The sequence below is a fragment of the Loxodonta africana genome, chromosome 6 (assembly GCF_030014295.1).
Source record: "Loxodonta africana isolate mLoxAfr1 chromosome 6, mLoxAfr1.hap2, whole genome shotgun sequence".
In the NCBI taxonomy this organism is placed as follows: Eukaryota; Metazoa; Chordata; class Mammalia; order Proboscidea; family Elephantidae; genus Loxodonta; species Loxodonta africana.
Window position 1 is genome coordinate 119,753,383 of NC_087347.1, and position 26,731 is coordinate 119,780,113.

The 26,731-nt window shown below is 39.0% G+C and overlaps 1 protein-coding gene and 1 pseudogene across 1 annotated transcript in view; both read left to right on the forward strand.

Moving 5' to 3' along the window:
• Positions 1-26,731, forward strand: part of DPP10 (dipeptidyl peptidase like 10) — an 833,411-nt gene that overhangs the window by 114,276 nt on the left and 692,404 nt on the right. The window lies entirely within an intron of this gene.
• LOC104845482 (small ribosomal subunit protein uS2-like) lies at positions 1,836-3,109 on the forward strand (annotated as a pseudogene).

Consider the following 26,731-nt stretch of genomic DNA (forward strand, 5'->3'; position numbering starts at 1 on the left):
ACTAATTAGATTATGTCCATCTACTTGTGTTCCTGATTGCTGTATGTCTGAAATCAAGTCATTATGAGTTACATCAAGTTGCATCTGAAATGACCAGGAGAATAGGTCCAAATTCATAAAGAGATAATGAAAGCTTGTAAAAAGTGATTCCCATAATTAAATATTTAACACGATTATACACTAAAGAGAGTATACATACCGAGGAAATTCTGCTGACGATCTAGAACTACTGAGGCTTTTCTTTAAAAACAACCCATTAACGTTTTTTATTGTTAACGGGTTTTTTAAATATACTTTCAGTACTTTAATTGGTTGGTCATATTTAATATTCTCAGGTATGAAATCTGTCAGTCAGATTTTGCTATAATAATGGTGCGTAACAAACTATTCAACATCTCAGTGAGTAACAACACAATTTATTCCTTATTGAAAAGTCTGCAGTTCGGTTGAGGTGACTCTGCTTCAGGCTATAGTTTGGGTTCAGGTCTACTCCATGTGTCTCTCATTCTGGTCCCTGGATTTCCTTGGGAAGTGATTTGCATGGTTTAGAGTAAGCTTACTGATATATACAAGCTAAACTACACATATGCCTTGTAAAACCGGCATGGGGGCAGCATAAGACCTCCTCTAACTTCACAAGGGGGAAGGAGAATCAAGATCAACAGCCCAAGGCTGATTCCTGTGAGGCGGAGGTCAGAGATGCCTCCTCTCTCCGCCATCTTTACCAATTCTGATACCAACTGTCCCTTCCACGGCACTCTCTACTTCTCTGCTGTGTTCAGTAATTCATTGCAGTGGCCACACAGAACTCACAGACAACACTCTCAATTATGGAGTTTATTAGGGAAATAACAGGTTACTATTTTTTTTTATTCAGGCTCAGGAACACTCAGAGTACAGTTCTTCCATCAGGACAACCTCTTTCCAGACATGCTGCAGGCACGCCTCTCTCTGGTCCCTCAGCTTCTGCCCTGGTCAGGAGCAAGTGTTACAAAGCTCTTTTAGCTCTGTGGATAAGTGCCCAGAGGCACCCCACTTCGCCAGTAAGCCTCAGCCCAAAGGCACTCAGCTTTCTTCCTCTGTTGGCTGTGAAGCCCACTGCACTGTCTCTTGCCGGTCTTTCCTGTCAGTCTCTCCTGTCGACATTTCTATGCTACAGTTTCTTGCTCCTCTCTTGGTCTCCTGATTTCAGGAGCTTCTTGGTGCAGGAATCCCAGGTCCAAAGGACCTGCTCTGCTCTTGGTTCTCCTTCCTTGGTGGTGGTGGGATCCTTCCTTTCCACTGGAATTGGCTGTATTTTAAGCTTAGCAGGATGGCAAAAATGACCAAACCCCTTGGTGGGCTACAATTACCTTATTTGCACAATCCCACCCAATCACTTGGGTGGGACTTACAAGACCATGGTGAGAAAGGCCACACAGAAGCCGTCCATCACACTGCACACATGTAAATACTCAGCTCTGATATGGTTCATTGTGTCAATTCACATTCCAGTGGCCAAGGCATGTTGCAAGGTCAAGTCCAAAGGCAATGAAGAGAAGTTACTTCTCACCCGCAAGGAAGGCATATTAAGAAGAGGAAGGGAAGAAAGAATTGTGAACAAATAACAATATCTGCTACTTGAAATATGCTTGGCAATATTTTGTATCATTTTGAGTACTTCATGTAACAAATTCAAAAAAGACTTTGAGAAAGACAGTGGACAAAAAGACCTCAAGTACTTTGGAAAGGTTTTGCGTAGATAGATGGCGCTAATTCAGTTCTGTAAGCTACTTAATGTTTATTCCTATGTCATCTTTGTTTTAAAATATAAAGCTCTATTTACACAGTGAACGTGAAAAGTGGATACCGAATTCTGAGCTGTAAGATAGAACATGGAAGGGAATGGTCATAAAAGAATCATGAATTTAGGAAAACATTGTTTCTGGATTTTATTAAGGGTGCCAAATGTTTCAATTTACACACTGAAGAGCCTTTTATATTACTATATGATACACATTACTGGTATTATAAGCTGCAGTACATTACATTTGAGTTTGATGCTATTCCACAAATATGGCCTCATTGGATGGCCTCATTCGTCAATGTGCCACGTGGTCTTGTTGTGAGTTCTCAACTCAGATTCAGCTCCAGGTAGCACTGAAAATGAAATTTGAGCTTTCTGAGCTACCCAGAGAAGGGCCCATACTGCATTGTCCTGCGTTCCCAGTGTAACTTAACAGGGAAACTGTCACAATGTCTGAAGCCCTCGATGTTGTACAGATGCAGGAGGAGGATGTCCTCAAATTCCTTATAGCAGGAACCTGCTTAGTTGGCACCAGCCTTGACTACAAACGGAACAGTTCATCTACAAGAGGAAAAGCGATGGCATCCACCTCATAAACCTGAAGGGAACCTGGGAGCTCAGGCCTTTGTTGCCATTGAAAACCCTGCTGATGTCCGTATCATCTCCTCCAGTAATAATGGCCAGAGGGCTGCTGCCACTGGAGTCACTCCTACTGCTAGGCGCTTTACTCCTGGAACCTTTTTTAACCAGGTCCAGGCAGCCTTCTGGGATCTGCATCACTAACCAGATCCAGGCAGCCTTCCAGGACCTGCATCTTCTGGTGTTTACCGATCCCAGGGCTGACCACCAGCCTTTCACAGAGACGTCTTATGTGAACCTGCCCACCATTGCTCTGTGTAACACAGATTCTCCTCTGCTACGTGGACGTTGCCATCTTATGCAACAAGGGAGCTCACTCACTGGTCTGATGTGGTGAACGCTAGCCCGGGAAGTTCTGCGCATGTGTGGTACCATCTCCTGGGAGCAGCCATGGGAGGGTCATGCCTGACCTCTACTTCTACAGAGATCTAGAAGAGATTGAAAAGGAAGAACAGGCGGCCGCTGAAAAAGTTCCCACTCCTGAGTTTACTGCCGCTCAGCCTGAGGCTGCAGACTGGTCTGAAGGCCTGCGGGTTCCCTCTGTGCCCACACAGCAGTTCCCTACTGAAGGCTGCAGTGCTCAGCCTGCACTGCAACTGGGCTGCAGCCCCTACCGCCCAGGCCACCGAGTGGGGAGGGACAACCACAGAGTGGGTCTTAAGCTGTTCTTCCACAACCTCTTAGAAAACAGAAATAAGGTTGACGGAAAATAAACATCAGTTTCTTAAAAAAAAAAAAAAATTGACCTTCCCAATTTCACATTCCTCTTTTCCCCCTTTAAGGACCGATTCATTGGATCCTCCTAATGTCTTCATTCTGTCTTTTGGTTTTGGTGTCTCCTTAGGTCTATGTGATTCTTTTTAAAATTCATTCAGTCTGTGTTCTGCCCAAATTGAATATCCATTTAATACAACATTCTTTATTAGACACCGTGTATTTAAATAAGTAGAAGACATGTTCCTCTAGGATGGTGTTTTTCATTAAAAAAAAAAATGTTGGCCTATTATAAGAAATAGCTTTTCATTGCAACCTACTAGACAAAAAATACATACATGTGCGTAAAGCAAAAGTTTTAAAAATCATTAGTTAACCGTACCACCTGATCTATTTTACTGGGGATAAGGGCTGTTTGCAACACACTACATCAATGCCAGTTCCACTAATGCTTCAATTTACTCTTTGTAAAATACTTTTCTAAGATTTTTAGGATCAACTGGTGGGTAGGGTTAAACGAGAGAGAAAGAGACATTCACAGATCTCATATACCCTCTGTTATCATAAAGTACAAAATAAATGGTGCATATCATAGCATTGAAAGAGTTTAGAAGAGGAGGAAGCTAGTTTTGTCTAAAACAGTGATACCTGACTTCATTAAGACTGAAAAAGTGAGAATTAGATTTCATATTGATGTTTCAAGAGGATTCAAATGGGAAGCCATTTCGTTAGATTGGCACTGCCATCAGTAAGATATATTTTAGAGGCAATGAATTGGACAAGACGAACTAGATCAAGGGGCTTATTTTGAGAATTCATGTGAGATAAACTTGAAGTGAAGGACTGAAGCCAGATTATGTCTGACCAGGAATTCCAGAGGACATACCAATCATCCTTTGGGTAATGGAGACTTTCTATGGGTTTCTGATTTGAGTCTGGAATAATGTGAGAAATGTTCTTAAAAACATGAATTTGGCTTGTGACATGTAGTGTGTTCACTTACTTGCTATTGTATATTTTTTATGCTTTTCTTAGATTTTCCAATAAATGCTTCGGTGCTGAGGTTGTTAGCTGTTATACAGGGTTTAATCTGTCACTCCTTCCCTGGCGTTTATTTGCATCTTACAGGAGTTAAATTGAATAGTATTTTAATTCAGGTGAGGAGTAACTGGGCATAATTTTGAGACAGGTATCCATAGGGATATGATGCATTCATCTTCATAGGTTCTATCATAAGTGTTCATAAAAGCATTATTCCAATGTGTATTGAACCTGCTCGTTACCGCCCAGAAATCATTTTATCTTTTCCAATGGTCTCAGTCTTTTTGAGGCCTGTGCAGATGAGCTTTGGATTGGAGTATGACAATATTTTTGATCAACCCTTGTGTGTTAAGAAATTAATTGTATAAGCATCTATATTCTGATAGTCAAAATGACAAGAAGTATTCATAGTGACCTCCTAGCCAAGATGAGATAGATTTTTCTCTCTGCATAAGTACTGTGCAAAGGTATATCAAAAGCCCTTGTGTTTTCAATTCTTTCTTGTAGGAAACTTAGACGAGTTATTTGTGTGAAGGTACTGGCGTTTTAGACAAAAACAAATTTGCGCTTCAGAGGGCTGGTCATTGCCAAATCTAGAGGGCCCTTCATTGACTTGTTTTCCTCTCCGTCCCCATAGGGCTTTACCAGCTAAAAACACCATGAGTGCCATAGACTCTCTGATATTTATACACTGCAGGAAAACAAGAAACATTTGGAGAGACTATTCCTTTATTTTTTAGATTATTACCTTGGAAGAAAATCATGTTTTTTGTGAACTATCCCTCGGAGCCTATCAGAGACAGATTATAAAGCTGTGCTCTCATGAGTCTGAATCTGTGGGGGAATTCAGCTCAACTCATTTCTAAAATATAAAAAATATGTGCAATAGATATCAAATAATAACCAGAGAAGTGTATGTCTCTGTGCTTTGAGAGATAATTACTGAAGAACCTTGTCATTTCCCAATCAGGAAACCTTTGGAGTAGCAGAGAATTGTCTTTAAAAAGAAAATCTGCTACATATTTGCAAGCACCATTATATTTGGAACAGTTTCCTCAGGGATGTAAAGGATCAAATTCTTGAAAAAGAGGGCACCTTCATTGTCATATAACTGCATTTCAACACTGCTTTTCACCAATTTGTGATCCATAGCCTTGCTCCTCTTTGAATGCCCGTGTGTCTAGCTAGCAATATAGTTATGTGCCAGAATCATTACTAAGTGCTTTACACTTTATAGAATTCATCTCATTTCATCCTCAGAATAACTCTCTGAAGTAGGAGAGCTCTAGTATCTCCGTATGATACTGGAAACAAATTATGCATGTGAGGCTACTTAACTTTCTAAGGTTTTATAATCCAGGAAGTGTCTGTTTCAAAAGATTCATCACTTTCTGCAAAATCTAAACTATTTGATGAATGAACAAACATGACTTCACCCTTACCCTATATGCCCAAGAGGAGAGAGTGAAAGAAAAACAAAAAAACAACCAACATGCAACATCCTAAAATATGATATGCTAATTTTATTTAGCAAGTATTTGGGTAAGCACACTTTCCTGAGCAGTTCTTTGAAGGGTAATCTTGGGGTATGTGAATTATAGCTGTGACTACAGACAAGAAAGTTGCTAGTACTGTGTTCTGAAGTCAGTGGGACAAATATATTAGCAGAAAAATGCAGTATGAAGGAGGGGGCCTCTTTATTATATATTTAGGTGATTTATCATTATATCTATGCTTGGATACTTAAAATTTTATTTTTCTTCTAATTTAACTTTTAATTTCCCTGTTACTGCAATGGTAAGACACTTCCCTATTTATTCATCTTTACACCTACTTGGCTTTTTACACAGTGTCTTATATGAAAGAGATGTTCCATATATGTAATTTGGAAGGAAGGATTCATTGGTTTAAATCTCAGGACACTGAACAACTCGTGATGGTGGTTTTAGTAATAATACAAGCTATCATTTTTTTGAGTTGCTATTCAGGCATTTTAGGACACTGGAAATAAGAATGCAGGGGACCTGTAATAGTTATCTATTGTTGCATAACAAATTAGCCCAAAATTTGTAGCTTAAAATAACTAACACTTATTATTTCAAAGTTTATTTTGTTTAGAAATCTGGTACAATTTAGCTGGGTGCCTCTGGCTCAAGGTCTTTAATGAGATTGCAGTCAAGCTACTGGCAGGGGCTGCAGTCTCATATGAAGACTTGACTAGGGGAGGATCTGCTTACAGGTTCACTCATGTGGGTCTCAGTTCCTTGCTAGGTGAAGTCCAACACACTCTCTCAATTGCTTTCAATGCAAACTGTACCGCAAGATTTTCTCATGACTTGGCATCTGGCTTCCCCAGGGCAAAAGGTCCGAGAGAGAGAGCTTCTAAGGTAGAAGCCACAGTCTTTTTATTATCGAAATTGGAAGTGACACCACTTCACTTCTGCCACATTTTATTGGTTTGAGGTGAGTCACAAAGTCCAGCACATTCAAGGGAAGAGGATTATAGAAGGATGTTGCCCGGAGTTAGCCAAACTTGGGGTTAAGGGCATGGTGCCCCAGACTGCTGAATCTGCCCAAGACATTGACATGACCTATAATGAGTTTGCCAAACTCCAAAGTCAAAAGGAACAGTCCCTGGGAGATTGTACTCCCTTCAACCAACTACTGCAAGTTTGAGCATTACCCTAAACCACCTCAGGTTCCAAAATTTGCTAGAAAAACTTAAAAAAAAAAAAAAAAAACTCAGGAAAGCACTATACTTACAATGACAGTTTTCTTATAGGGAAAAGTTACAAATTAGCACTGGCCAAAGGTAGAGATATATAAGATTAAATCTGGAAGGATTCAAAACATATAAAGCTTTCATATTCTTTAGGGATATTACCCTCTCATTATCCATGTGTAGAGTATTGCCAATACAGGAACCTCAGTGAACGCAGGTGCCCAGTGATTCTACGGGAGTTTTATTTCATAGGCATGATTGATTGAATCATGGCCCCCATGACTGAACTCAGTCTCAAGTCCACTCCCCTCCCCCAAGTAGAACTGATCATGTGGCTCAAAATTCCAACTCTTTAAACACATGGTTGATTTTTCTGGCATGTCCAACTCCCTCCCCACTATTGGTGTGCCTGGCCCCATCCTGAGTCATCTCATTAACATAAACTATCAGATGCCCACCAAGCATAAACTATCCAATGTGGTCTGAGGGGCTCACCATGAATAACAAAGACACTTCTTTATCACTCTGGAAATTCCAAGCCTTAAAGGTCACCTCCTAGAACTGGGGACAAAGGCCATACCTCTCTTTGGGCTAAGGCCAATTTCTTTTTTCAGAGGTCTTAATACCAAGACGGAGATGCTCCTGGGCCATCTTAGAGGTTACCTACTATAGTATTTCTGCTGCCGTTCTCTCTTCTTGTGCTCATTGCAGAAATAAGTAATTGATCATAGCATTATTTCCCAACAAGTCAGCCAAGGCAGCCACTGATTGACAATCATTTAGTATTGCAACCTGATCTGAAATCTGTCTTCCCTTTTTCTTGTTAAAAGAAAGAAAAAAACAAATGTATGCACATCAAAACTCTGCAATTAGTTATTTTAATTTAGTTGGAAAACAAACAAACAACAAACAAAATAATCCAAGACTAAGAAATGTCAGAACTAATCAGGGATGTATTTATAACCAATGACGATCAACCCAATTCAGCCTAGGAAAATGCTCCAGCTTTTCACCACATTACAGCACTTTCTATATTACTTCATTGCAGCTTAAAGAGAATTTTCATTTTTGTCTGTGTAAAATATCAACAAATTGGTGCCATAGGTACAGAATTTTTTTTAAGGTTGTTCAAATCGGACTAATCAAATTAAATTCAATAGAAGATTCAATTTGATTAAGCCGATTTGAATAATGTTAAAAGAAACATTATCCATATTTTGTATTTATGAATTGTTGCTGACAGTTTTGGTGGCGTAGTGGTTAAGTGCTACAGCTGCTAACCAAAGGGTCGGCAGTTCGAATCCACCAGGCGCTCCTGGGAAACTCTATGGGGCAGTTCTACTCTGTCCTATAGGGTCGCTATGAGTTGGAATCGGCTCGATGGCACTGGGTTTGGTTTTTTTTTTTTTGGTTTTGCTGACAGTTTTAAGGCAGCTAGTGTTTTATTAACTGATAAGTTTTTGGAATAAGAAAATCTTGACAGGAGTTTTGAATAGCGTATTCTTTATACTTTCAAACTGTGAAAACTGGGTACTTCCCTGAGAGTAGATTTTAAAAGTCTCACGAGGGATCAGGCTGAAAATTGACTTCTAGAGTCTTTGCTCTGCAGGTTGTGTATTTTTTCTTTTTTTTTCTTCACTATTGAACACTGTCTTACTCATGCCATTTTTTTTTCTTAGTGCTTTCAGAAATGTGGTGACAAGCTCTAAACTCACACAGAAAGAAAAAGCAGGAGAAACGCTAGGTACCTTTAAACAGCTGTGACGTCTTTTGAAAATATTTATTCAGCTGAGCCAGAAACTTCAAAATCTACGTGAAAGATAAAATATAAGTTAGAAAACAAAACCAGGTTTTAAACAAACCATACGTGAAAAACATTTGAGTAGGAAAATATAAAAAACAATGGAAAAGTTGAGTGATAATTTGATGGCTCCAGTACAATGATTTACAGTGTAGATGTTTTTATTAAAATTTGGTAAATATTAACAAAAATGTGAAAGTGAACATATTAGGCATAGGTATTGTAATTGTAGTAAATAAAGTTGGTGGTTTTTAAAGAAAATTTCCATGAGCTCCATTTGTGTTGGGGAAATTTTTTTCTTTAATTGAGCCTATGTGCGAAATGTTATCTGAATCACCTTTTTAGAATTTTAATAAGAGCTAAAACAATGTGAGACCACATATGGAACCTACTACCTATATTATATATACATGCTATTCTGAAAATAATCTGAGATGAAATGTGTTTTATAAATAGTTGCGTAATAAACCTGAACAAAAATGCTTCTCAAATAAATTGATGACTAAAATGTTACTGTTGTATGATTCAGATAATAATAAATTATTGTTTTATATAATATCATTGTAAGATATATCATCTGTGAATCTAATCAACTTCAGCACCTAGGACGTATAATAAACCAGTTATGTTGACGTAGAACTGTGCTCAGTGGGGCTCTCAATGGCTGATTTCTTTCAGAAGCAGATTGCCAGGCCTTTCTTCTGTTGTGCATCTGGATAGACTGGAACTGCAACCTTTCAGTTAGCTGTCAAGCCTGTTCACTGTTTTTACCACCCAGGGACTCCAGAGCATAAAACAGGAGCTTGATAAAGGGCTGTTAGGTGAAGGAGGGAGCATCAGGACTGGCACAGTCGTTGATCTTGCTAGATGGACAGAAGTATTGACCTGTGCGCTTAGTGCCTAAGATGGGACGTGCTTATATGTATAGCTTATACAGATACTACAAATGAACAGAAAAAGCATCTCTTCTTCTGGCTTGTCGTTTGTTGTTAGGTGTTGTCCGATCGGTTCCAACTCATAGGGACCCTGTGTACCACAGAACGAAACACTGCCCAGTCCTGCGCCATCCTCACAATCGTTGTTATGCTTGAGTCCATTGTCAATCCATCTTGTCGACGGTCTTCCTCTTTTCTGCTGACCCTCTTTTACCAAACAGGGGACTTATCCCTCCTGACAACATGTCCACATTCTGACTTAGAATGTATGAACTTTACCTTGATCCACTGAGAAAGAAAAAAAAAAATCTAGGTTAGTCTTTAATTTTCAGTATTTTTTTTTTTTTTTTTTTGAGAAAAACGTTTTTTTGACATCCCCAGTGACTGATTCACACAAGTATGGTTCATTTTCCATGGAAGTGAATTTGTGGAAGCTAATTTTTTTAAGTCAACTGCCCACAGAAAACATCAGCATTTTAAATAGCCATTTAGTTGTTAATATGAATGCTGACTGTCTCTGCTCCTCCTCTACCCAGCCTTCTTCATGTGTTTGGTGGGCTCACATTGCTATGTTCTATCTCTGCAAGCTATGGGAATTAAAAAGGCAGCATACTCAGTGGGAGTCTGTAATGTTTGATTGCTCATTTTGTTTATCTTACTGAGAATGGAATGTTGAGAGTCATTTATAGACATGAAATGCTTCATGATACAAATGTTCCTTAAATCAGATATGTGCCCCAGTGGTGTTAAGAAACAGAAATAATTGTCAGATTTTTCCTGTGACATTGAGATGTCTGAAAAGGGTGAGCTCACTCCAGCTTACTGTTATTGCTTAGGTTTATTTTGTAAAAATGTGCAACAAAAACAACTTTGTTAAAAATAAAATATCTTTTTGTGTTTGTATAAGAATAAATATGAATATTCCCACACTTCTATCAGTTTGTTGTACTGCAGTGGCTTGGTGTTGCTGTGATGCTGAAAGCTATGCCACCTGTATTTCAAATACCAGCAGGGTAACCCACGGGGGACAGGTTTCAGCGGAGCTTCCAGACTCAGACAGACTAGGAAGAAGGACCTGGCAGTCTCCTTTTGAAAATTAGCCAGTGAAAACATTGTGAATAGCAGCAGAACACTGTCTGATCTAGTGCCTGAAGACGAGCCCCTCTGCAACAGTGGCTCAAGCGTAACAACTATGAGGATGATGCAAGACCGGGCAGTGTTTCTTTCTGTTGTGCTTGAGGTTGCTATGAGTCCGAACCAATTCAGCAGCACCTAACAACAAAAAATATAAATAAATCAATATGTATATATTTGGTGGAGTCCCTAAATGGCACAATTGGTGGAGCACTCAACTGCTAAGCAACAGGTTGGTGGTCCAAACCCACCCTGAGATGCCTCAGAAAAAAGGCCTGGAGATCTGCTTCCGAAAAATCACAGCCTTAAAAAAAAAAAAAAGTCACAGCCTTGAAAATCTTACAGAGCACATGAGTTGCAATCTACTCGATGGCAGCTTTGTTTTATTTTTGTTTCTTATATGACATCTGTATCAATTTGGGTTCTTCCCTGGGTCTTTAGAAATATTTCCTCTCCCCCTTAAATGGAAGTTACTTGGACGTTCCAAAGTGAAGTACATTTGTTTTCTAAAAGACATCTCAATTATCTAATTTTATTTCTTGATTTATTTACTGTAAATTTCCACTTGGCTTTCCTCCTAGTATTCTTCCGTATGACCAAGATTATCTATACTGTTTTTCATTTATTTTGGACTATTTGCTTTTAAACAGCTTTCTCCAACAGCTAACGTTTATATATTTATTTATTTATTGTGCTTTTAGTGAAAGTTTACAAATCAAATCAGACTGTCATACAAAACCTTATATACACATTGCTATATACTCCTAGTTGTTCTCCCCGTGATGAGACAGCACACTCCTTCTCTCCACCCTGTGTTCCCCGTGTCCATTCAGCCAGCTTCTGTCCCCCTCTGCCTTCTCATCTCCCCTCCAGACAGGAGCTGCCCACATAGCCTCATGTGTCTACTTGAGCCAAGAAGCTCAGTCCTTACCAGTATCATTTTCTATCCCATAGTCCAGTCCAATCTCTGTCTGAAGAGTTGGCTTCGGGAATGATTCCTGTCTTGGGCTAACAGAGAGTCTGGGGACCATGACCTCCGGGGCTCCTCTAGTCTCAGTCAGACCATTAAGTCTCGTCTTTTTACGAGACTTTGAGGTCTGCATCCCTCTGTTCTGCTCCATCAGGGATTCTCTCCGACATTTATGATTGCTTTCTGATCTCAAAAATGATATTTCAGACCATGTTACTAGAGATTTGCAATCATGTTCTTAAATATTATTAAACTTATTGATGTTCTTCTCAAGCTCCATAGCAAGCATTCATTCTAAAGACTGGATTTGGAACATGAAGTCAATTTAGTGTTTCCCTAATCTGTTTTGAAGATAACATTAGTGCCAGGTCATGTAACAGGGTTCCATGGCCAAATCCATTTAGGAATTATGGAGTTGAACTACTTACAGCTGTCCTCTGGGTGGGGGTTGGGGAGGTGGATTCTGCTAACCAAAAGGTCAGCAACTGGAATCTACTAGCCACTCCATGGAAGCACTATAAGGCAGTTCTCCTCTGTCCTATAGGGTCGCTATGAGTTGAGAATGACTTGATGACAATGGGTTTTTAAGGTGCATCACACACCAGCCTCCCAGAGGGAGGGTGTAATATGTTGTGTTGATTGATAGGATTGAGGTCAGAACTTCACCCTCCCTTGCCCCAGCCACAGAGCATCCTGAGGAACCCATGTTCTTACGCACACGTTTTGTAAAATCTCCAGTTCATAGCTTTTGTCTAAATCGTGCTTATATTTGAAAGATATTCCTATTATACAGAATTGTATAACTAGACTTCAAAATGCAACCTGATTGTTTTAGCCATTCAGTTTCATTTTAAAGGTGATTTTAACATGTAGCCATTATGAACTTAGCACTTCATGTGGAAATTCTGTAACATTAGGATCTGCCATGTTAACCCAACACTGATACTAAAACTGTCACGTTGCCATTTCCTCTCTCTTCTGAGGTGGAATTTGTGATCTGGTTTGGTATTGTGGTGGTATGATCAGACTGTGTGGGTTGTTGTTGTTTCTTCTTTTTCATCTTTCTGTTTTTCTTTAACTTATAGAGAATTTCTGAGACTCTCTTGAGTCCTCCTGGGAAGAATTCTGGAGTGTATCCACTGCCCAAAGACCTAATAAAAAATTTGCACAGTATAGGCCTTGGTTAAATGAATTATTCATTGACAAATATCCATCGGGGGATTAGAAAGTTTATGGCAACATGAACTGTAGAAAATGGATGGAAAAATTACCAGTCGTCAACTTTTTAAAACAAAGTCAGGAACTCAGATGGAATCTGAATTTTAGGGCATGCACATAGAAAGACATTATGCCAAATAATGAGATGGCAAACTCATTATGCATCGTGTTGTTTAGTAAGTACACCATTGGCTGCCAATTAACAGATGTAGCACCTTTCTTTTTGGTCTTTCTCCACCATCATCAAGTGTGACAATTAAAAAAAGAAGAAAAGAAACACGTGGGGAACAAGTATAGGCTGGTTTCTAACTTTAACATTATTCTGTAAGAATTTTGTCCTCAGCAACTCAGTCAGGGCTCTTTTCTCAGAGTAGAATCCCATTTTGTTTTCTTTTATATTAGAAACAGTCCACTGCATCTTGACAAGGTGTTATGAACCAAGGAGGGCAGGTCAATGATTTAAACAAGCTTTTTTTTTTTTTAGTAAAAGCATATATAGGAGTTGTTGCTTGGGTTTCTGAAATGAGTCTTAATAGCCGCCTATAATTGAAAGCACTTCATGCAGGCATTTCATGCAGGGCCCTTCACAAAATGGACTTTCAAAAACTGCAGGTTGACCTGTACTAAAGAAGTAGAAGTGCTTTGTGCCTTTGACGTGTAATCTGGGTAAATCATACACTGTCCATATTGAGTTTCCTGATTAAATAATAACCTCTCTATATCTCATTATCTCTCCCTAGTTTTCATTCATCTATATGTGTGTATAAGTATAAGTATATAATGCAATCAAATATATGCTTATGTCATTGACTATTTATGTCTATTAATAAGTTATTACCATGTGCCTAGTACTTTCTAGGGTATGCGATTTCATATATACTTCACAAAGATCTATGAGGAAGATAGTGGTATTAATATTTTATATATGATAAAACTGAGATTCAAAGAATTTAAAAGATTTTCCAAAATATACAGACTAAGACACAAAAGCCAGCCTTTCCTTTTTTTATGAATATTATATAAAAAGTATGTAGACCAGTTATTTTTAATCCGTGCCCTAAGGACAATTCTTCAATTCCCATCCTATTCTGGAATGTTTCGTTTCTTGAGGGCAGACAGTTCTTTCACAAATTTAACCTTGATGAGAGTTTTATGCCCACCTCTTTCTCTTAATGAGTATGTAGAGAGACCAGTCAGAATTCTGCTTTTTTCTTGACTTTTAGCATACCACAAACCCATTGCTGTCAAGTCGATTCTGACTCATAGTGACCCAATAATTATTGATAATTAAAAAAATGCTCTAATGGCAGGTTATCCATTAGAGTGGAGGAAATAAAGCACAGAGAACCTGGGCAACCCAAACTTGGGACAATCACCTCTTAAGAAATGGAGAGTTCACTGAGGTTGCTAATGAACCCTATCATTCCTGTCACTCAAGAGGATAGCTTACAAATGGCCTGTAGAGAATCACAGGCCAGAATATACTTCTATGAAATATAGAAAACACATTATATTGAGCTAATTTTCCCTTCATTTTTATCTTAAAAAAAAAGATGTTTTTATAATGCCACAGGCAAATGCTCTTTTCTTTTTCCCCCTCAATATTGCTACATCCAAGACTCTAAAGCCACTCATACCAACCAAAAACCAAACCAAACCCAGGGCCATTGAGTCGATTCCAACTCATAGTGACCCCATAGGACAGAGTAGAACTACCCCAGAGCTTCTAAGGAGAGTCTGGTGGATTCGAACTGCCGACTGTTTGGTTAGCAGCCGTAGCTCTTAACCACTATGCCACCAGGGTTTCCACTCATACTAAGGAAAGCACAAAAGCTAAGTTGAGCGTCCTAGGGACGAGTGTCATAGGAGTTGGTACATTACTGAGAAAGGAGACATTACTTCAGGGGAACTTAACGACGCCATTTATTTCCTAGTGCTCTGAGGCACAGCCCACATGGAGATGGATTGTAATGAGACTTCTGTGAGATATTCGGTGAGATGAAGTCACCTTTATTGTTGTCACTATAAAGGCAAGCGGAAACCCTGGTGGTGTAGTGGTTAAGTGCTACGGCTGCTAACCAAAAGGTCAGCAGTTTGAATCCACCAGGCGCTCCTTTGAAACTCTATGGGGCAGCTCTACTCTGTCCTATAGGGTCGCTATGAGTCGGAATCGACTCGACAGCAATGGGTTTATAAAGGCAAGCATGAGAGATTTTAGCAAGATCTTCGTTTTTTAGAGACACATTTATCATTTTTCTTTTTTTCCCTCTCTTTGTTAAGTAGGTGCTACTAATGCTTCTGATTCGCCAGTGCTCAGCTCCCAGGATTGCACAAATAGGATGATAACTTTCATAAAGCTCTTGTTAAGAAATCCTGCTGTTGATCTATGTCCTCATCTAGGTTGATCCAGAAGGTATCTTAGCACAGGTGTATATGCCAAAAAGAGTTTAAAGTTTAAATTAAAAAAAAAAAAAGTCCATCTTTCTTTCTTGTATCTAGAATAATTTGAAAATGTTTTAAAAGAGATTTTAAAGTGAATTTCTAGAACACTTTCAGTAGGATTAAAAAGATTGAAGATTTACAAACCTTGAAATGGCATAATTCTCATAATACTTATGACAGGTATTAAGAAAAATCAAGAAACAAATTCCTGAAAAAAAAATGCACTTTTGTTTGTCTTCTATCTCAGTACAGGTGTGCATTGCTTAACATCCATTTGGACAATGTCCCACCACATATACTTCCTAGGTACCATGAGGTTATAATATACCACCCCCCCCAAAAAAAAAAGAAAAAAAAAAACCGGTTGCCATCGAGTGAATTCCAACTCATAGTGGCCGTATTGGATAGAGTAGAACTGCCCCATAGGGTCTCCAAAGAGTGGCTGGTGGATTTGACTACCAACTGCTTGGTTAGCAGCCAAATTCAGAAATCTTGATTGGAGAATGAGTTATACGGATGTACTCTGCTAGAGATCTGATCAGTTTCTTGCTAGCTCTTGCTGTTCCACCTCCAGCCTGGCCCTAGGGTGGCAGGGCTGGGGGAGGGGGTCTCTGCAACCATCCAAGGCTGCCTGGCCCTCTGTGCAAGGACTGCACAGACTCCGCTGGAGTTGCTGACAGGGATGCCCCACTGAGGCCGCTGCTCCCCTTGATGCCTGGGCCTGAGGCCTTGGCTCCTCCTATGGTGGTGACTACCTAATGATCTGGGCTGTGGCAGTGCAGGAGGAGCAGGAAAGGTGGGCAGGGTAGGAGAAGGAAAAAGGGCAGGCTGGAGTGGAAGAGTTAAAGCCCATTAGGAGGGACAGGGATGGCAAGGAGGAGGGAAGAGTAGGGAGCCGGTGACTGGGCTGGCTAGGTGACTGTGCAGAATCAGTGGTGATGGAGGCGGCTCAGGTCCTGGGCTTGACCAAGGACCATCCTGTTCACCTCTTTCCATTACAAAATATGGTGTTTGCACAAAGTCCAAATCACGTAACGTCCTGTTTCACAGAAGGTATCGTGGTCGTTAAGCAATGCATACCTGTATTGGGATAAAGGGTCACTTTAAAGTAGAGAGCCCTGGTGGTGCAGTGGTTAATTGCTCTGTCACTCACCACAAGTTTGGTGGTCGGAACTCACCAACTGTTTCATGGTGGAAAAGCCTGGATGATCTGTTCCCATAAAGATTAAAAAAACTAAAAATAGTTTTAGCCTATGAAACCCAGTGCTACTCTGTCATATAGGGTCACCATGAGCTGGAATCAACTGGATGGCGTACAACCACAACAACATAAAGTATCTAATGAAGGTCACATTCTTAATTTTCTACCAGTAGAAAATCCTGATGTGTCTGACCTCTCATCTCTTAGAGGTCAGTGAAACTTATGAACAAGGCAGGCAGGCAAATGCGATGGCAGTGAATGATCCTTGTAAGTCTTCTTGCCTTAAAGGGCTGTTAGTTTGGAAGACTGCATTATCTTTTAGCACAATGTGCTTGTTGAGATTACTTTAGGAATCTTAGAAAATGATAGTGATGCTTAAGGCCTGCCAAGATTTTTTACCCCGTATACTAAGGATTTTCTTTGGACTCCATACATGACATTCTGCTCTAGGAGAAATGCTTTATAACAGTCATTTGGGCACTTCAGTCACTATGTCCCCTTGGGAACTTAAAAAGAATAACTTGTTTCTTTAACAAAGGCCATTCTAGTAGTATGTGTATAGTTTATTGGAGTCCTCACGTTTTTCACCTCTACAGGTTGAAACAATGAAAATATAGTGTAACTTGAGACAATTTGTCTTTGTAAATACTTTTTAAATTTTACTATGAAATATGTTACATATACAGAATATGTGATATTTGTGACCATTTGAAAGCGCAGAACTTTAAACTTTCGTAAAGTATATGTAATTGATATTGTAGGTTTTTATATAACTTCCGGTCAGCAATATCCAGAGAAATCAGGGTTGGCAGGGTGCAGGACCATGTTAACTTTGTAGTCAGAAAGTGATTATCCTAAACGTCTCCATTAGTCTCCCAGATCCATACCTCCAAATGGATGTTCTGTCGATATACAGCTTGATGAGATGTAATGGTTAGGACCATAGGGAGACAGGTAGGCATGGATATCAGTTTTGGCTCAGCTATTTCTAGTTAGGTATCGCTTTTGGCAGGACATTTATTGTTTCTAAGGTTCAGTTTTCTCCCTGGTCGTTGTGGAAATAATTCTTTCCCCCATATATTATGGTCGTGGAGGATAAAATGTAGTCATACATTTTCATAGTAAAGTGCTTATATATTTAAATATCACGATATTTCAGTATTGGGATTGCTTCCTTGTCATAATCTGTCACTCAAACCACAGCCAGCTACTCACTGCCTTTGATGTGAAGCTCTCCCTGTGTGCTGTGTTTAGAGGATGTGTTTCTCCTTCATTTCTCGAACGGTTACTGATTGCGTCACTCAGTTGCCTATTAAGTGTGTTGTTATATGCACCTTTTGGACTCTTGACTGCTTAGAAGCCATTTTTTTAAGAGATTTATTAAGTTATAATTTACATCCTGTATTTTTTTTTTTTATAGTTCACCGGAGTCCTGATAGCACAGTGGCTAAGAGCTCAGACTGCTAACCAAAAAGTCGGCAATTCAAATCCACCAGCCGCTCCTTGGAAATCCTATGGAGCAGTTCTACTCTGTCATATAGGGTCGCTATGAGTCAGAATTGACTCTCTGGCAATGGATTTGGTTTTGGTTTTGGTATAATTCACCAGTTTAAAGTGTGTAATTCATTGGCTTTTAGTATATTTACAGTCATGCAAACATCGCCATAATGAATCTATAACACTCTTAGGAGAAAACACGGAAGTGAATCATTGTGATCTTGGGTTAAACAATGATTTCTTAGATTTGACATCAAAAGCCACAAGCAATAAAAAAGAAGATAGGTAAGTTGGGATTCATTGAAATTAAAAACTTCTGTGCTTCAAAGGTTACCATAAGAAGCCATTTTTATACTATGCAACTGATCTGGACATAATTAATTAGGCCAGGGATGATCATTTATTTAACTCATGGTAGACCGGCACAGAATTTCTCATGTGGAAATTTGCAAGAGGCACAACAAAATAGAATGAAGAGTAACTCTGTGGACCTATAACATGAAACTCTAGACAACTGCATTTACTATATTCCATTATCTAAAGGAAGTCAGTCAGAAGAGGAAGAATAGACAACAAAAATAGCAGCGAAAGTGGAGTGTAGGAGGAGAAGGAGAAAAGTTTGCTTTAGAACCCTCCAAAAACCCAAACTCGTTGCCATCCAGTCGATTCCAATGTGGAGTGTGAATTGGGTCTGGTTCATGAACTGCTTGTTACTAGTCACTACACGAAAAGAAGATCATGCCAGAATACAATAGTTCAGCTGACATTTTCTTTTAGTAGCAAGATTTGCTGAATAAAAAAAAGTATTGTGTTGATTTACATTCTGATGCAATCTTATTGTCAGGGACCAGCATTTAGGGTAGCACTCTTCTAGAATATTGGAACATTAAGCTTGTTAAGGTTACTCACTGTGTCTTTCTTAACTTTGATGCCTACTGCACAGCAGGTTCCTTGACCTAATAGTGCTTAATGAGTATTGGATGAAGAAATTGTAAATGGATGAATAGTGTACAAGATCTTGTATTTAGACTTATTATGGCTTTAGAGGCAAAAAAAAAAAAAAAAAAAATTGCCACAATGAAAAATGTGACTTTTCATTCGCCTGACCTGTGTAGAAGCTGGTATTTATAATCATAAGAATATTAACTCCTGATCAAAATGTTATTACTTTTATACTAAAAGAGGGACAAAAACTGAAGATCTATGAGTTCTCCTTTCTGGCATGTAGATGACAATACTGGTACCGCCAGTAGCTGTTGAGTTGACCCTTGGTGACCCCATGTTTGTCAGAGTAGAACTGTGCTCCGTAGTGTTTTCAGTGTCTAGTTTTTTGAACTTAGATTGAGAGGCTTTTTTTCAGATGCACCTCTGAAACCTTTTGGTTAGCAATTGAGTGCATTAACCGTTCCCACTACCCAGGGACCCTGACAATATTGGTAACACTATGCAAATATAATTTATCTTTTAAAAAATTTAATTCTCTGAAGACCTTGAGTCTAAGGCTGAGGAATTCTGGCTTCTCTCATGTCCACAGTGGAGAACTGTGACTCCTTGAGGCCTGCAACTGCACCCTGTAGTTATACAGTCCTGAGACATAGTCAATAGATTATGAAGAAGTAACAGTCTTAAGGTTCAGTGGTCACTTTTTATGATTTCTCACACATGACCAACACCACGCTAATCATATAGACACTCAATAAATAGTTTACCTTAGGAAAATAATCCTGTAAAAGGAGAGGGGCAGCATTTATTGTTATATATTCCACATGAGTTGAGAAACTGTATTCCTCAAAGATTTTTTTTAGTTCACCTTGGCCAATTAACCTTTGTTGAAAGCTTTGAGGAAAAAAAATTTTTTTCTACTTCATATAATCTATTACACATGTTCTCTTTTCAGGATGGTTGAGAGAAAATGTTAGTTGTGTTACTCTTGGTTATCTAGGAGAGGCCATATGAAGGAATGCACTGATAAACCCAAACCCATAGCTATGGCTAACTTTGTATCTGTTATCATGCAATTTCTTTCATACTCTTTAAAAGTGGGAAGCTTATCCTATCTCCCACAAAAACTATAATTGAAATGGCTTTGCCCATTAAAAAGTTAAAAGGTTAATTATATGGAGATGAAATTGGAATTTGAGGCTCATAAACAATATTATGCTTTTTCGCATTTGATTTTTTTACCAACTACACCATGAATAGAACCCTGGTGGTACAGTTGTTAAGAACTACGAATCCACCAGCTGCTCTTTGGAAACCCTATGGGGCAGTTCTATTCTGTCCTATAGAGTCGCCATGAGTCAGAATCGGCTGAACAGCGATGGATTTGGTTTCTTTTTTTTTTACACCATGAATAAAAGGTTTAATTTTTCTTCTTTTAAATCTAGTTGCTTCTAAAAATAAATTCCATTATATTCCCCAAACTTTAGTTTCCCTCCCACTGACCACTCTTAGAAAAAAGTGGAGCTCTTGCTTTATTTCAGTAGAAACTGGAAATAGGTGCAACTAATGAGGCAACTCTTGATTCCATTTCGGAATAGGGTAAGACTTTGGTTTTTCATTTCAGAAGTTAAGATAAGCCTCTGTGTGTGGTCCCATGTGTTCCAGAGACTTTTTTTTTTTTTCTACTAGTTAGAAATGAGGCAGAATTCCCATGGAGTAATTGTGTTTGAGACACTACAGACCTGAAAACTTTACAGAAAAGGCTGCTCCTTCCTCAGTGGAGTTCATTTGCTGATGGCTACATAGCTGCATGATCGATACTGGTCTGAAATGGAATACCCAGTATGGCCATGCTTCTTGGTAACATCACACGAGCCCACCAGAAATGGGATGGGACTGTGGAAGTAAACATAACTTTTTTTGTTTTTTAAATGTCTATCATCTTACAAGTTTTGTGGTTATTATTGTTACTGATGTTGTTAATGAGATGTCCCTAATAGTGCCTGGCAAGAGAAGATCCTCACTAAATAGTGGTTGAATGAGTGAATATTTTAGTCTGCAGAGAATAAGCCATAGGATATAAATATACACGATCAATATTCAACGGCCAAAACCACTGCATCTCTTTAAACATCTTAAGGTCAAATGTGGAAAACAGTTGCTGTGCTTTGAGTTCCATTATTTGAAAAATAACAAGATGCTTATATAGGGTAAGGTAAAGTCTTAGGAATTCTAAAGTCCTACCCAGGAATATAATTGATTTTTCAATGGTACCTACTTTTAAATGAATGCTATTCTTGTTACTATTATTATTAAACTTACAAAATAAAATTATTGCCAGTATATTCTTTGCCTTGAGATGCAGATGGAGGGGATCTGTTCAAAGGAAGGAATGAGAGTCCATTTTTGTATTTTCTTCGCGCTAAGGAGATTTTATTAGAAAGCAATAATCTGAATAACCTTTGTACTTATTTTATTAAAGTAGAGATACAAGCTCCGCATTCATGTAATGTGTCACTCTAGTAAGAGAATCTGAGATGGTAAACACTTAGCAAAAAGAACTGCGTGATACATTTGTGGCTTACTTTATTATTTTTTTAAATACTTTTGGAATTTCTGTATCAGTGAATTTTATAATTAAATGAAAGTTATAAATTTTAAACATCCAAACTAAATTTTATTATTTTGGGTCAGTTTTATTGAGACATAATTTACATACAATAATATTCACCTGTTTTCAATTTGATCAGTTTTGACAAACGTGTGTAGTCATATAACCACGATTAAGTTATGTAGAGAACATTTTCATCTTGTCAGGTGATTAGGATTTTTCCTCATGTTTTCTTCCAAAAGTTTTATTTTTTAACTCATTTAAAACTATTAACCATTACAAGTTAATATTTTCATATACAATAATGTTAAGATAGAAGGTCATTATGTTGCGTATGAATATACAATTGTTCCAACACCATCTTTTGATTGTCTTGGCGCCTCTGTGGGAAACCAATTGGCCATTTATGCTGGGATATATTTATTGTACTATATTCCATTTCATTCATTTACATCTTGATGCCAGTCCATACTGCCTTAATTATTGTAGTATAAAACTTTTTATTTTTTATTGTGCTTTAAGTGAAAGTTTACAAATCAAGTCAGTCTCTCACACAAAAATATATATATATATTTTACATCCTCCCAATTGCTCGCCCCCTAATGAGACAGCACACTCCTTCCCTCCACTTTCTCTTTTCATGGCCATTCTGCCAGGTTCTGACCCCCTATGCCATCTCATCTCCCCTCCAGATAGAAAATGCCAACATAGTCTCATGTGTCTACTTGATCCAAGAAGCTCATTCTTCACCAGTATCATTTTCTATCCCATTGCCCAGTCCAATCCCTGTATGAAGAGTTGGCTTCGGGAGTGGTTCCTTTCTCGGGCTAATGGAAGGTCTGGGGACCCTGACCACTAGGGTCCTTCTAGTCTCAGTCATACCATTAAGTCTGGCCTTTTTATGAGAATTTGGGGTCTGCATCCCACTGCTTTCCTGCTCCCTCAGGCATTCTCTGTTGTGTTCTCTGCCAGGGCAGTCATTGGTTTTAGCCATGTACCATCTAGTTCTTCTGGTCTCAGGTCAGGCTGATGTAGTCTCTGGTTTATGGGGCCCTTTCTGTCTCCTGGGCTCATAATTACCTTGTGTCTTTGGTATTCTTCATTCTCCTTTGCTCCAGGTGGGTTGAGATGAACTGATGCATCTTAGAAGGCCACTTGCTAGTGTTTAAGACTCCAGACACCACTCTCCAAAGTGGGATGCAGAATGTTTTCTTAATAGATTTTATTATGCCAATTGACTTAGATGCCCCCTGAAACCATGGTCCCCAAACCTCCGCTCCTGCTACACTGGCCTTCAAAACATTCAGTTTATTCAGGAAACTTCTTTGCTTCCGGTTTAGTCCAGTTGTGCTGACCACTCCTGTATTGTGTGTTGTCATTCCCTTCACCTAAAATAGTTCTTATCTGCTAATTATGAACACCGCTTTCCCTCTCTCCCTCCCTCCCCGCTCTCGTAGCCATCAAAGACTATTTTCTTCTCTGTTTAAACTATTTCTCGAGTTCTTATAATAGTGGTCTTATACAATATTTGTCCTTCTGCAACTAATTTCACTCAGCATAATGCCTTCCAGATTCCTCCATGTTACGAAGTGTTTCACAGATTCATTAATTTTCTTTATTGATGCATAGTATTCCATTGTGTGAATACACCATAATTTATTTATCCATTCATCTGCTGATGGGCACCTTGGTTGCTTCCATCTTTTTGCTATCGTAAACAGTGCTGCAAAGAACATGGGTGTGCATATACCTTTTTGTGTAAAGGCTCTTATTTCTGTAGGATATATCCCAATGAGAGGAATTGTTGGATTGTATGGTATAAAATTTTCTTTTTCTTTTATTATTAACTTTTATTGAGCTTCAAGTGAACGTTTACAAATCAAGTCAGTCTGTCACATATAAGTTAATATACATCTTACTCCTTACTCCCACTTGCTCTCCCCCTAATGAGTCAGCCCTTCCAGTCTCTCCTTTTGTGAAAACTTTGCCAGCCTCCAACTCTCTCTATCCTCCCATGCCCCCTCCAGACAGGAGATGCCAACACAGTCTCAAGTGTCCACCTGATATAATTAGCTCACTCTTCATCAGCATCTCTCTCCTACCCACTGTCCAGTCCCTTTCATGTCTGATGAATTGTCTTTGGGGATGGTTCCCGTCCTGTGCCAACAGAAGGTTTGGGGACCATGACCGCTGGGATTCCTCTAGTCACATCCAGACCATTAAGTATGGTCTTTTTATGAGAATTTGGGGTCTGTATCCCACTGATCTCCTGCTCCCTCAGGGGTCCTCTGCTGTGCTCCCTGTCAGGGCAGTCATCGATTGTGGCCGGGCACCAACTAGTTCTTCTGGTCTCAGGATGATGTAGGTCTCTGGTTCATGTGGCCCTTTCTGTCTCTTGGGCTCTTAGTTGTCGTGTGACCTTGGTGTTCTTCATTCTCCTTTGCTCCCGGTGGGTTGAGACCCATTGATGCATCTTAGATGGCCACTTGTTAGCATTTAAAACCCCAGACGCCACATTTCAAATTGGGATGCAGAATGTTTTCATAATAGAATTATTTTGCCAATTGACTTAGAAGTCCCCTTAAACCATGGTTCCCAAACCCCCGCCCTTGCTCCGCTGAACTTTGAAGTATTCAGTTTATCCCGGAAACTTCTTTGCTTTTGGTCCAGTCCAGTCCAGTTGAGCTGACCTTCCATGTATTGAGTGTTGTCCTTCCCTTCACCTAAAGCAGTTCTTATCTACTAATTAATCAGAAAAAAACCCTCTCCCTCCCTCCCTCCCTCCTTCCCCCCCCCCCGTAACCACAAAAGTATGTGTTCTTCTCAGTTTATACTATTTCTCAAGATCTTGTAATAGTGGTCTTATACAGTATTTGTCCTTTTGCCTCTGACTCATTTCACTCAGCATAATGCCTTCCAGGTTCCTCCATGTTATGAAATGTTTCACAGATTCGTCACTGTTCTTTATCGATGCATAGTATTCCATTGTGTGAATATACCACAATTTATTTACCCATTCATCCGTTGACGGACACCTTGGTTGCTTCCAGCTTTTTGCTATTGTAAACAGAGCTGCAATAAACGTGGGTGTGCATATATCTGTGTTTGTGTGAAGGCTCTTATTTCTCTAGGGTATATTGCGAGGAGTGGGATTTCTGGGTTGTATGGTAGTTCTATTTCTAACTGTTTAAGGTAACGCCAGATAGATTTCCAAAGTGGTTGTACCATTTGACATTCCCACCAGCAGTGTATAAGAGTTCCAATCTCTCCGCAGCCTCTCCAACATTTATTATTTTGTGTTTTTTGGATTAATGCCAGCCTTGTTGGAGTGAGATAGAATCTCATCGTAGTTTTAATTTGCATTTCTCTAATGGCTAATGATCGAGAGCATTTTCTCATGTATCTGTTAGCTGCCTGAATATCTTCTTTAGTGAAGTGTGTGTTCATATCCTTTGCCCACTTCTTGATAGGGTTGTTTGTCTTTTTGTGGTTGAGTTTTGACAGAATCATGTAGATTTTAGAGATCAGGCTCTGGTCGGAGATGTCATAGCTGAAAATTCTTTCCCAGTCTGTAGGTGGTCTTTTTACTCTTTTGGTGAAGTCTTTAGATGAGCATAGGTGTTTGATTTTTAGGAGCTCCCAGTTAACTGGTTTCTCTTCGTCATTTTTGGTAATGTTTTGTATTCTGTTTATGCCTTGTGTTAGGGCTCCTAGAGTTGTCCCTATTTTTTCTTCCATGATCTTTATCATTTTAGTCTTTATGTTTAGGTCTTTGATCCACTTGGAGTTAGTTTTTGTGCATGGTGTGAGATATGGGTCCTGTTTCATTTTTTTGCAAATGGATATCCAGTTATGCCAGCACCATTTGTTAAAAAGACTATCTTTTCCCCAATTAACTGACACTGGGCCTTTGTCATATATCAGCTGCTCATATGTGGATGGATTTATATCTGGGTTCTCAATTCTGTTCCACTGGTCTATGTGCCTGTTGTCGTACCAGTACCAGGCTGTTTTGACTACTGTGGCTGTATAATAGGTTCTGAAATCAGGTAGAGTGAGGCCTCCCACTTTCTTCTTCTTTTTCAGTAATGCTTTGCTTATCCGGGGCTTCTTTCCCTTCCATATGAAATTGGTGATTTCTCTATCACCTTAAAAAATGACATTGGAATTCGGATCGGAAGTGCATAGTATGTATAGATGGCTTTTGGTGGAATAGACATTTTTACTATGTTAAGTCTTCCTATCCATGAGCAAGGTATGTTTTTCCACTTAAGTATGTCCTTTTGAATTTCTTGTAGTAGAGCTTTGTAGTTTTCTTTGTATAGGTCTTTTACATCCTTGGTAAGATTTATTCCTAAGTATTTTATCTTCTTGGGGGCTACTGTGAATGGTATTGATTTGGTGATTTCCTCTTCGGTGTTCTTTTTGTTGATGTAGAGGAATCCAAGTGATTTTTGTATGTTTATCTTATAACCTGAGACTCTGCCAAACTCTTCTATTAGTTTCAGTAGTTTTCTGGAGGATTCCTTAGGGTTTTCTGTGTATAAGATCATGTCATCTGCAAATAGAGATAATTTTACTTCCTCCTTACCAATCCGGATGCCCTTTATTTCTTTGTCTAGCCTAATTGCCCTGGCTAGGACTTCTAGCACGATGTTGAATAAGAGCGGTGATAAAGGGCATCCTTGTCTGGTTCCCGTTCTCAAGGGAAATGCTTTCAGGCTATCTCCATTTAGAGTGATGTTGGCTGTTGGCTTTGCATAGATGCCCTTTATTATGTTGAGGAATTTTCCTTCAATTCCTATTTTGGTGAGAGTTTTTATCATAAATGGGTGTTGGACTTTGTCAAATGCCTTTTCTGCATCAATTGATAAGATTATGTGGTTTTTGTCTTTTGTTTTATTTATATGGTGGATTACATTAATGGTTTTTCTCATATTAAACCAGCCTTGCATACCTGGTATAAGTCCCACTTGATCAGGGTGAATTATTTTTTTGATATGTTGTTCAATTCTATTGGCTAGAATTTTGTTGAGGATTTTTGCATCAATGTTCATGAGGGATATAGGTCTTAAATT